Raw genomic sequence first — 13,487 nt, 5'->3', positions numbered from 1 at the left:
CTGTGTAGCTTATATTTGAATATATTCCTTTTTCCAATACTACCCTCTTAGCACTCCAAATGTCCAGTTGCATTTTCTACAGAAAGAGTGTTCAGAACTGCACTATCAAAAGTATGGTTTAACTCTGTTAGCTGAATGCACATATCAGAAAGAAGTTTCACAGAATGATTCTGTGTAGTTTATATTTGAAGATAATCCTTTTTCCACTATTACCCTCTTAGCGCTCCGAATCTCCACTTTCATTTTCTACAGAAAGAGTGTTTCAGAACGGCTCAATCAAAACTAAGGTTCAACTCTTTTAGTTGAATGCACAGAACAGAAAGAAGTTTCACAGAATGCTTCTGTGTAGTATTTAGTTGAAGATATTCCTTTTTCGACTATTACCCTCTTAGCGCTCTGAATTTCCACTGGCAGTTTCTACACAAAGAGTGTTTCAGAACTGCTCCTCCAAAAGTAAGGCTCAGCTCTGTTAGTTGAATGCAGAGAACGGAAACGAGTTTCAGAGAATGCTTCTGTGTAGTTTTTATATGGAGATATTCCTTTTTCCACTATTACTAACTTAGCGCTCCGAATGTCCACTTGCATTTTCTACAGAAAGAGTGTTTCAGAATGGCTCAATCAAAACTAAGGTTCAACACTTTTAGTTGAATGCACAGAACAGAAAGAAGTTTCACAGAATGCTTCTGTGTTGTTTTTATTTGTAGATATTATTTTTCCCAATATAGGCCTCTTAGCGCTCAGAATGTCCAATTGCATTTTCTACAGAAAGAGTGTTCCAGAACGGCTCAATCAAAAGCAAGGTTCAACTCAGTTAGTTGAATGCAGAGAACAGAAAGAAATTTCACAGAATGCTTCTTTGTAGTTTATATTTGAGTATATTGCTTTTTCCACTCTTACCCTCTTAGCGCTCCGAATTTCAACTTGCATTTTCTACAGAAAGAGTGTTCAGATCTGCGCAATCAAAAGTATGGTTTAACTCTGTTAGCTGAATGCACATATCAGAAATATGTTTCACAGAATGCTTCTGTGTAGTTTTTATTTGAAGATATTCTTTTTAACAATGTAGGCCTCTTAGCGCTTAGAAAGTCCAATTGCAGTTTCTACAGAAAGAGTGTTTCAGAACGGCTCAATCAAAAGTAAGGTTCAACTCTGTTAGTTGAATGCACAGAACAGAAAGAAGTTTCACAGAATGCTTCTGTGTAGTTTATATTTGAATATATTCCTTTTTCAACTATTACCCTCTTAGTGCTCCGAATGTCCACTTGCATTTTCTACAGAAAGAGTGTTCAGAACGGCTCAATCAAAAGTATGGTTTTAACTGTTAGTTGAATGCACAGATCCGAAAAAAGTTTCACAGAATGCTTCTGTGTAGTTTTTTTTGTAGATATTCTTTTTCCCAATATAGGCCTTTTAGCGGTCAGAATGTCCAATTGCAGTTTCTACAGAAAGAGTGTTTCACAACGGCTCCATCAAAAGTAAGGTTCCACTCAGTTAGTTGAATGCACAGAACATAAATAAGTTTCACAGAATGCTTCCGTGTAGTTTATAATTGAATATATTCCTTTTTCCACTATTACCGTATTAGCGCTCCGAATGTCCACTTGCATTTTCTACAGAAAGAGTGTTCAGAACTGCGCAATCAAAAGTATGGTTTAACTCTGTTAGCTGAATGCACATATCAGAAATAAGTTTCACACAATGCTGCTGTGTAGTTTTTATTTGAAGATATTATTATTCCCAATATAGGCCTCTTAGAGCTGAGAATATCCAATTGCAGTTTCTACAGAAAGAGTGTTTCAGAACGGCTCAATCAAAAGTAAGGTTCAACTCTGTTAGTTGAATGCACAGAACAGAAAGAAGTTTCATACAAGGCTTCTGTGTTGTTTATATTTGAACATATTCCTTTTTCCATTATTACCCACTTAACGCTCCGAATGTCCAGTTGCATTTTCTACAGTCAGAGTGTTTCAAATCTCCTCAATCAAAAGTATGGTTTAACTCTGTTAGCGGAATGCTCAGATCAGAAAGAAGTTTCACAGAATGCTTCTGTGTAGCTTATATTTGAATATATTCCTTTTTCCAATACTACCCTCTTAGCACTCCAAATGTCCAGTTGCATTTTCTACAGAAAGAGTGTTCAGAACTGCACTATCAAAAGTATGGTTTAACTCTGTTAGCTGAATGCACATATCAGAAAGAAGTTTCACAGAATGATTCTGTGTAGTTTATATTTGAAGATAATCCTTTTTCCACTATTACCCTCTTAGCGCTCCGAATCTCCACTTTCATTTTCTACAGAAAGAGTGTTTCAGAACGGCTCAATCAAAACTAAGGTTCAACTCTTTTAGTTGAATGCACAGAACAGAAAGAAGTTTCACAGAATGCTTCTGTGTAGTATTTAGTTGAAGATATTCCTTTTTCGACTATTACCCTCTTAGCGCTCTGAATTTCCACTGGCAGTTTCTACACAAAGAGTGTTTCAGAACTGCTCCTCCAAAAGTAAGGCTCAGCTCTGTTAGTTGAATGCAGAGAACAGAAAGGAGTTTCAGAGAATGCTTCTGTGTAGTTTTTATATGGAGATATTCCTTTTTCCACTATTACTAACTTAGCGCTCCTAATGTCCACTTGCATTTTCTACAGAAAGAGTGTTTCAGAACGGCTCAATCAAAACTAAGGTTCAACACTTTTAGTTGAATGCACAGAACAGAAAGAAGTTTCACAGAATGCTTCTGTGTTGTTTTTATTTGTAGATATTATTTTTCCCAATATAGGCCTCTTAGCGCTCAGAATGTCCAATTGCATTTTCTACAGAAAGAGTGTTCCAGAACGGCTCAATCAAAAGCAAGGTTCAACTCAGTTAGTTGAATGCAGAGAACAGAAAGAAGTTTCACAGAATGCTTCTTTGTAGTTTATATTTGAGTATATTGCTTTTTCCACTATTACCCTCTTAGCGCTCCGAATTTCAACTTGCATTTTCTACAGAAAGAGTGTTCAGAACTGCGCAATCAAAAGTATGGTTTAACTCTGTTAGCTGAATGCACATATCAGAAATAAGTTTCACACAATGCCTCTGTGTAGTTTTTATTTGAATATATTATTTTTCCCAATATAGGCCTCTTAGGGCTCAGAATGTCCAATTGCAGTTTCTACAGAAAGAGTGTTTCAGAACGGCTCAATCAAATGTAAGTTTCAACTCTGTTAGTTGAATGTACAGAACAGAAAGATGTTTCATACAATGATTCTGTGTAGTTTATATTCGAACTTATTCCTTTTTCCACTATTACCCACTTAGCGCTCCGAATGTCCAGTTGCATTTTCTACAGACAGAGTGTTTCAAAACTGCTCAGTCAAAAGTATGGTTTAACTCTGTTAGCTGAATGCTCAGATCAGAAAGAAGTTTCACAGAATGCTTCCGTGTAGTTTATATTTGAATATATTCCTTTTTCCACTACTACCCTCTTATCGCTCCAAATGTCTAGTTGCATTTTCTACAGAAAGAGTGTTCAGAACTGCTCAATGAAAAGTATGGTTTAATTCTGTTAGCTGAATGCACAGATCAGAAAGAAGTTTCACAGAATGATTCCGTGTACTTTATATTTGAAGATATTACTTTTTCTAGTATTACCCTCTTAGCGCTCAGAATGTCCACTTGCATTTTCTACAGAAAGAGTGTTCAGAACGGCTCAATCAAAAGTATGGTTTTACTCTATTAGTTGAATGCCCATATCCGAAATAAGTTTCACAGAATGCTTCTGTGTAGTTTTTATTTGAAGATATTCTTTTTCAAAATATAGGCCTCTTAGCGCTCAGAATGTCCAATTGCAGTTTCTACAGAAAGAGATTTTCAGAACGGCTCCATCAAAAGTAAGGTTCAACTCAGTTAGTTGAATGCACAGAACAGAAAGAAGTTTCACAGAATGCTTCTGTGTAGTTTATATTTGAATATATTCCTTTTCCAGTATTACCGTCTTAGCGCTGCGAATATCCACTTGCATTTTCTAAAGAAAGAGTGTTTCAGAACGGCTCAATCAAAAATAAGGTTCAACTCTGTTAAATGCACAGAAGAGAAAGGAGTTTCATACAATGCTTCTGTGTAGTTTATATTTGAATATATTACTTTTTCCACTACTACCCTCTTAGCGCTCCAAATGTACAGTTGCATTTTCTACACAAAGAGTGTTCAGAACTGCTCAATCAAAAGTATGCTTTAACTCTGTTAGCTGAATGCACAGATCAGAAAGAAGTTTCACAGAATGATTCTGTGTAGTTTATATTTGAAGATATTCCTTTTTCCACTATTACCCACTTAGCGCTCCAAATGTCCAGTAGCATTTTCTACAGAAAGAGTGTTTCGGAACTGCTCAATCCAAAGTATGGTTTAACTCTGTTAGCTGAATGCACAGATCAGAAAGAAGTTTCACAGAATGCTTCTGTGTAGTGTTTATATGAATGTATTCTTTTTACCAATATAGGCCTCTTAGCGATCAGAATGTCCAATTGCAGTTTCTATAGAAAGAGTGTTTCAGAACGGCTCAATGAAAGGTAAGGTGCACCTCTTTTAGTTGAATGCACAGAACAGAAAGTAGTTTCACAGAATGCTTCTGTGTAGTATTTAGTTGAAGATATTCCTTTATTGACTATTACCCACTCAGCGCTCCGAATGTCCACTGGCAGTTTCTACACAAAGAGTGTTTCAGAACTGTTCCTTCAAAAGTAAGGCTCAACTCTGTTAGTTGAATTCAGAGAACAGAAAGGAGTTTCAGAGAATGCTTCTGTGTGGTTTTTATTTGGAGATAATCCTTTTTCCCCTATTACAATCTTAGCGCTCCGAAGGTCCACTTATATTTTCTACACAAAGAGTGTTTCATAACTGCTCAATCAAAAGTATGGTTTAGCTCTGTTAACTGAATGCACATATCAGAAATATGTTTCACAGAATGCTTCTGTGTAGTTTTTATTTGAAGATATTCTTTTTAACAATGTAGGCCTCTTAGCACTTAGAAAGTCCAATTGCAGTTTCTACAGAAAGAGTGTTTCAGAACGGCTCAATCAAAAGTAAGGTTCAACTCTGTTGTTGAATGCACAGAACAGAAAGATGTTTCACAGAATGCTTCTGTGTAGTTTATATTTGAATATCTTCCTTTTTCAACTATTACCCTCTTAGCGCTCCGAATGTCCACTTGCATTTTCTACAGAAATAGTGTTCAGAACGGCTCAAACAAAAGTATGGTTTTAACTGCTGGTTGAATGCACAGATCCGAAAGAAGTTTCACAGAATGCTTCTGTGTAGTTTATATTTGAAGATAATCATTTTTCCACTATTACCCTCTTAGCGCTCCGAATCTCCACTTTCATTTTCTACAGAAAGAGTGTTTCAGAATGGCTCAATCAAAACTAAGGTTCAACTCTTTTAGTGGAATGCACAGAACAGAAAGAAGTTTCACAGAATGCTTCTGTGTAGTATTTAGTTGAAGATATTCCTTTTTCGACTATTACCCTCTTAGCGCTCTGAATTTCCACTGGCAGTTTCTACACAAAGAGTGTTTCAGAACTGCTCCTCCAAAAGTAAGGCTCAGCTCTGTTAGTTGAACGCAGAGAGCAGAAAGAAGTTTCAGAGAATGCTTCTGTGTAGTTTTTATATGGAGATATTCCTTTTTCCACTATTACTAACTTAGCGCTCTGAATGTCCACTTGCATTTTCTACAGAAAGAGTGTTTCAGAACGGCTCAATCAAAACTAAGGTTCAACACTTTTAGTTGAATGCACAGAACAGAAAGAAGTTTCACAGAATGCTTCTGTGTAGTTTTTATTTGTAGATAATATTTTTCCCAATATAGGCCTCTTAGCGCTCAGAATGTCCAATTGCATTTTCTACAGAAAGAGTGTTCCAGAACGGCTCAATCAAAAGCAAGGTTCAACTCAGTTAGTTGAATGCAGAGAACAGAAAGAAGTTTCACAGAATGCTTCTTTGTAGTTTATATTTGAGTATATTGCTTTTTCCACTATTACCCTCTTAGCGCTCCGAATTTCAACTTGCATTTTCTACAGAAAGAGTGTTCAGAACTGCGCAATCAAAAGTATGGTTTAACTCTGTTAGCTGAATGCACATATCAGAAATAAGTTTCACACAATGCCTCTGTGTAGTTTTTATTTGAATATATTATTTTTCCCAATATAGGCCTCTTAGGGCTCAGAATGTCCAATTGCAGTTTCTACAGAAAGAGTGTTTCAGAACGGCTCAATCAAATGTAAGTTTCAACTCTGTTAGTTGAATGTACAGAACAGAAAGATGTTTCATACAATGATTCTGTGTAGTTTATATTCGAACTTATTCCTTTTTCCACTATTACCCACTTAGCGCTCCGAATGTCCAGTTGCATTTTCTACAGACAGAGTGTTTCAAAACTGCTCAGTCAAAAGTATGGTTTAACTCTGTGAGCTGAATGCTCAGATCAGAAAGAAGTTTCACAGAATGCTTCCGTGTAGTTTATATTTGAATATATTCCTTTTTCCACTACTACCCTCTTATCGCTCCAAATGTCTAGTTGCATTTTCTACAGAAAGAGTGTTCAGAACTGCTCAATGAAAAGTATGGTTTAATTCTGTTAGCTGAATGCACAGATCAGAAAGAAGTTTCACAGAATGATTCTGTGTAGTTTGTATTTGAAGATATTACTTTTTCTAGTATTACCCTCTTAGCGCTCAGAATGTCCACTTGCATTTTCTACAGAAAGAGTGTTCAGAACGGCTCAATCAAAAGTATGGTTTTACTCTATTAGTTGAATGCCCATATCCTAAATAAGTTTCACAGAATGCTTCTGTGTAATTTTTATTTGAAGATATTCTTTTTCAAAATATAGGCCTCTTAGCGCTCAGAATGTCCAATTGCAGTTTCTACAGAAAGAGCTTTTCAGAACGGCTCCATCAAAAGTAAGGTTCAACTCAGTTAGTTGAATGCACAGAACAGAAAGAAGTTTCACAGAATGCTTCTGTGTAGTTTATATTTGAATATATTCCTTTTCCAGTATTACCGTCTTAGCGCTGCGAATATCCACTTGCATTTTCTAAAGAAAGAGTGTTTCAGAACGGCTCAATCAAAAATAAGGTTCAACTATGTTAGTTAATTGCACAGAAGAGAAAGCAGTTTCATACAATTCTTCTGTGCAGTTTATATTTGAATATATTACTTTTTCCACTACTACCCTCTTAGCGCTCCAAATGTCCAGTTGCATTTTCTACAGAAAGAGTGTTCAGAACTGCTCAATCAAAAGTATGCTTTAACTCTGTTAGCTGAATGCACAGATCAGAAAGAAGTTTCACAGAATGGTTCTGTGTAGTTTATATTTGAAGATATTCCTTTTTCCACAATTACCCACTTAGCGCTCCAAATGTCCAGTAGCATTTTCTACGGAAGGGTGTTTCGGAACTGCTCAATCCAAAGTATGGTTTAACTCTGTTAGCTGAATGCACAGATCAGAAAGAAGTTTCACAGAATGCTTCTGTGTAGTGTTTATATGAAAATATTCTTTTTACCAATATAGGCCTCTTAGCGCTCAGAATGTCCAATTGCAGTTTCTATAGAAAGAGTGTTTCAGAACGGCTCAATGAAAAGTAAGGTTCACCTCTTTTAGTTGAATGCACAGAACAGAAAGTAGTTTCACAGAATGCTTCTGTGTAGTATTTAGTTGAAGATATTCCTTTATTGACTATTACCCACTTAGCGCTCCGAATGTCCACTGGCAGTTTCTACACAAAGAGTGTTTCAGAACTGTTCCTTCAAAAGTAAGGCTCAACTCTGTTAGTTGAATTCAGAGAACAGAAAGGAGTTTCAGAGAATGCTTCTGTGTGGTTTTTATTTGGAGATAATCCTTTTCCCCTATTACAATCTTAGCGCTCCGAAGGTCCACTTATATTTTCTACACAAAGAGTGTTTCATAACTGCTCAATCAAAAGTATGGTTTAGCTCTGTTAACTGAATGCACATATCAGAAATATGTTTCACAGAATGCTTCTGTGTAGTTTTTATTTGAAGATATTCTTTTTAACAATGTAGGCCTCTTAGCGCTTAGAAAGTCCAATTGCAGTTTCTACAGAAAGAGTGTTTCAGAACGGCTCAATCAAAAGTAAGATTCAACTCTGTTAGTTGAATGCACAGAACAGAAAGAAGTTTCACAGAATGCTTCTGTGTAGTTTATATTTGAATATATTCCTTTTTCAACTATTACCCTCTTAGCGCTCCGAATGTCCACTTGCATTTTCTACAGAAAGAGTGTTCAGAACGGCTCAATCAAAAGTATGGTTTTACTCTGTTAGTTGAATGCACAGATCTGAAAGAAGTTTCACAGAATGCTTCTGTGTAGTTTTTATTTGTAGATATTCTTTTTCCCAATATAGGCCTTTTAGCGGTCAGAATGTCCAATTGCAGTTTCTACAGAAAGAGTGTTTCACAACGGCTCCATCAAAAGTAAGGTTCAACTCAGTTAGTTGAATGCACAGAACAGAAAGAAGTTTCACAGAATGATTCTGTGTAGTTTATAATTGAATATATTCCTTTTTCCACTATTACCATATTAGCGCTCCGAATGTCCACTTGCATTTTCTACAGAAAGAGTGTTCAGAACTGCGCAATCAAAAGTATGGTTTAACTCTGTTAGCTGAATGCACATATCAGAAATAAGTTTCACACAATTCTGCTGTGTAGTTTTTATTTGAAGATATTATTATTCCCAATATAGGCCTCTTAGAGCTGAGAATGTCCAATTGCAGTTTCTACAGAAAGAGTGTTTCAGAACGGCTCAATCAAAAGTAAGGTTCAACTCTCTTAGTTGAATGCACAGAACAGAAAGGAGTTTCATACAATGCTTCTGTGTTGTTTATATTTGAACATATTCCTTTTTCCATTATTACCCACTTAGCGCTCCGAATGTCCAGTTGCATTTTCTACAGTCAGAGTGTTTCAAATCTCCTCAATCAAAAGTATGGTTTAACTCTGTTAGCGGAATGCTCAGATCAGAAAGAAGTTTCACAGAATGCTTCTGTGTAGCTTATATTTGAATATATTCCTTTTTCCAATACTACCCTCTTAGCGCTCCAAATGTCCAGTTGCATTTTCTACAGAAAGAGTGTTCAGAACTGCACTATCAAAAGTATGGTTTAACTCTGTTAGCTGAATGCATATATCAGAAAGAAGTTTCACAGAATGATTCTGTGTAGTTTATATTTGAAGATAATCCTTTTTCCACTATTACCCTCTTAGCGCTCAGAATCTCCACTTTCATTTTCTACAGAAAGAGTATTTCAGAACGGCTCAATCAAAACTAAGGTTCAACTCTTTAAGTTGAATGCACAGAACAGGAAGATGTTTCACAGAATGCTTCTGTGTAGTATTTAGTTGAAGATATTCCTTTTTCGACTATTACCCTCTTAGCGCTCTGAATTTCCACTGGCAGTTTCTACAAAAAGAGTGTTTCAGAACTGCTCCTCCAAAAGTACGGCTCAGCTCTGTTAGTTGAATGCAGAGAACAGAAAGGAGTTTCAGAGAATGCTTCTGTGTAGTTTTTATTTGGAGATATTCCTTTTTCCACTATTACTAACTTAGCGCTCCTAATGTCCACTTGCATTTTCTACAGAAAGAGGGTTTCAGAATGGCTCAATCAAAACTAAGTTTCAACTCTGTTAGTTGAATGTACATAACAGAAAGGTGTTTCATACAATGCTTCTGTGTAGTTTATATTTGAACATATTCCTTTTTCCACTATTACCCACTTAGCGCTCCGAATGTCCAGTTGCATTTTCTACAGACAGAGTGTTTCAAAACTGCTCAGTCAAAAGTATGGTTTAACTCTGTTAGCTGAATGCTCAGATCAGAAAGAAGTTTCACAGAATGCTTCTGTGTAGTTTATATTTGAATATATTCCTTTTTCCACTACTACCCTCTTATCGCTCCAAATGTCTAGTTGCATTTTCTACAGAAAGGGTGTTCAGAACTGCTCAATGAAAAGTATGGTTTAATTCTGTTAGCTGAATGCACAGATCAGAAAGAAGTTTCACAGAATGATTCTGTGTAGTTTATATTTGAAGATATTACTTTTTCTAGTATTACGTTCTTAGCGCTCAGAATGTCCACTTGCATTTTCTACAGAAAGAGTGTTCAGAACGGCTCAATCAAAAGTATGGTTTTACTCTATTAGTTGAATGCCCATATCCGAAATAAGTTTCACAGAATGCTTCTGTGTAGTTTTCATTTGAAGATATTCTTTTTCAAAATATAGGCCTCTTAGCGCTCAGAATGTCCAATTCCAGTTTATACAGAAAGAGCTTTTCAGAACGCCTCCATCAAAAGTAAGGTTCAACTCAGTTAGTTGAATGCACAGAACAGAAATAAGTTTCACAGAATGCCTCTGTGTAGTTTATATTTGAATATATTCCTTTTCCAGTATTACCGTCTTAGCGCTGCGAATATCCACTTGCATTTTCTAAAGAAAGAGTGTTTCAGAACGGCTCAATCAAAAATAAGGTTCAACTCTGTTAGTTAAATGCACAGAAGAGAAAGGAGTTTCATACAATTCTTCTGTGTAGTTTACATTTGAATATATTACTTTTTCCACTACTACCCTCTTAGCCCTCCAAATGTCCAGTAGCATTTTCTACACAAAGAGTGTTCAGAACTGCTCAATCAAAACTATGCTTTAACTCTGTTAGCTGAATGCACAGATCAGAAAGAAGTTTCACAGAATGATTCTGTGTAGTTTATATTTGAAGATATTCCTTTTTCCACTATTAACCACTTAGCGCTCCAAATGTCCAGTAGCATTTTCTACAGAAAGAGTGTTTCGGAACTGCTCAATCCAAAGTATGGTTTAACTCTGTTAGCTGAATGCACAGATCAGAAAGAAGTTTCACAGAATGCTTCTGTGTAGTGTTTATATGAAAATATTCTTTTTACCAATATAGGCCTCTTAGCGCTCAGAATGTCCAATTGCAGTTTCTATAGAAAGAGTGTTTCAGAACGGCTCAATGAAAAGTAAGGTTCACCTCCTTTAGTTGAATGCACAGAACAGAAAGTAGTTTCACAGAATGCTTCTGTGTAGTATTTAGTTGAAGATATTCCTTTATTGACTATTACCCACTTAGCGCTCCGAATGTCCACTGGCAGTTTCTACACAAAGAGTGTTTCAGAACTGTTCCTTCAAAAGTAAGGCTCAACTCTGTTAGTTGAATTCAGAGAACAGAAAGGAGTTTCAGAGAATGCTTCTGTGTGGTTTTTATTTGGAGATAATCCTTTTTCCCCTATTACAATCTTAGCGCTCCGAAGGTCCACTTATATTTTCTACACAAAGAGTGTTTCATAACTGCTCAATCAAAAGTATGGTTTAGCTCTGTTAACTGAATGCACATATCAGAAATATGTTTCACAGAATGCTTCTGTGTAGTTTTTATTTGAAGATATTCTTTTTAACAATGTAGGCCTCTTAGCACTTAGAAAGTCCAATTGCAGTTTCTACAGAAAGAGTGTTTCAGAACGGCTCAATCAAAAGTAAGGTTCAACTCTGTTGTTGAATGCACAGAACAGAAAGATGTTTCACAGAATGCTTCTGTGTAGTTTATATTTGAATATCTTCCTTTTTCAACTATTACCCTCTTAGCGCTCCGAATGTCCACTTGCATTTTCTACAGAAAGAGTGTTCAGAACGGCTCAAACAAAAGTATGGTTTTAACTGTTAGTTGAATGCACAGATCCGAAAGAAGTTTCACAGAATGCTTCTGTGTAGTTTATATTTGAAGATAATCATTTTTCCACTATTACCCTCTTAGCGCTCCGAATCTCCACTTTCATTTTCTACAGAAAGAGTGTTTCAGAACGGCTCAATCAAAACTAAGGTTCAACTCTTTTAGTGGAATGCACAGAACAGAAAGAAGTTTCACAGAATGCTTCTGTGTAGTATTTAGTTGAAGATATTCCTTTTTCGACTATTACCCTCTTAGCGCTCTGAATTTCCACTGGCAGTTTCTACACAAAGAGTGTTTCAGAACTGCTCCTCCAAAAGTAAGGCTCAGCTCTGTTAGTTGAATGCAGAGAACAGAAAGAAGTTTCAGAGAATGCTTCTGTGTAGTTTTTATATGGAGATATTCCTTTTTCCACTATTACTAACTTAGCGCTCTGAATGTCCACTTGCATTTTCTACAGAAAGAGTGTTTCAGAACGGCTCAATCAAAACTAAGGTTCAACACTTTTAGTTGAATGCACAGAACAGAAAGAAGTTTCACAGAATGCTTCTGTGTAGTTTTTATTTGTAGATATTATTTTTCCCAATATAGGCCTCTTAGCGCTCAGAATGTCCAATTGCATTTTCTACAGAAAGAGTGTTCCAGAACGGCTCAATCAAAAGCAAGGTTCAACTCAGTTAGTTGAATGCAGAGAACAGAAAGAAGTTTCACAGAATGCTTCTTTGTAGTTTATATTGGAGTATATTGCTTTTTCCACTATTACCCTCTTAGTGCTCCGAAATTCAACTTGCATTTTCTACAGAAAGAGTGTTCAGAACTGCGCAATCAAAAGTATGGTTTAACTCTGTTAGCTGAATGCACATATCAGAAATAAGTTTCACACAATGCCTCTGTGTAGTTTTTATTTGAAGATATTATTATTCCCAATATAGGCCTCTTAGAGCTGAGAATGTCCAATTGCAGTTTCTACAGAAAGAGTGTTTCAGAACGGCTCAATCAAAAGTAAGGTTCAACTCTGTTAGTTGAATGCACAGAACAGAAAGAAGTTTCATACAATGCTTCTGTGTTGTTTATATTTGAACATATTCCTTTTTCCATTATTACCCACTTAGCGCTCCGAATGTCCAGTTGCATTTTCTACAGTCAGAGTGTTTCAAATCTCCTCAATCAAAAATATGGTTTAACTCTGTTAGCGGAATGCTCAGATCAGAAAGAAGTTTCACAGAATGCTTCTGTGTAGCTTATATTTGAATATATTCCTTTTTCCAATACTACCCTCTTAGCACTCCAAATGTCCAGTTGCATTTTCTACAGAAAGAGTGTTCAGAACTGCACTATCAAAAGTATGGTTTAACTCTGTTAGCTGAATGCACATATCAGAAAGAAGTTTCACAGAATGATTCTGTGTAGTTTATATTTGAAGATAATCCTTTTTCCACTATTACCCTCTTAGCGCTCCGAATCTCCACTTTCATTTTCTACAGAAAGAGTGTTTCAGAACGGCTCAATCAAAACTAAGGTTCAACTCTTTTAGTTGAATGCACAGAACAGAAAGAAGTTTCACAGAATGCTTCTGTGTAGTATTTAGTTGAAGATATTCCTTTTTCGACTATTACCCTCTTAGCGCTCTGAATTTCCACTGGCAGTTTCTACACAAAGAGTGTTTCAGAACTGCTCCTCCAAAAGTAAGGCTCAGCTCTGTTAGTTGAATGCAGAGAACGGAAACGAGTTTCAGAGAATGCTTCTGTGTAGTTTTTATA

Source organism: Symphalangus syndactylus, chromosome 21, assembly GCF_028878055.3.
Source record: "Symphalangus syndactylus isolate Jambi chromosome 21, NHGRI_mSymSyn1-v2.1_pri, whole genome shotgun sequence".
Classification (NCBI taxonomy): Eukaryota; Metazoa; Chordata; class Mammalia; order Primates; family Hylobatidae; genus Symphalangus; species Symphalangus syndactylus.
The sequence above is the reverse complement of the archived record's forward strand: the minus strand, read 5'-3'. Positions refer to the sequence as shown.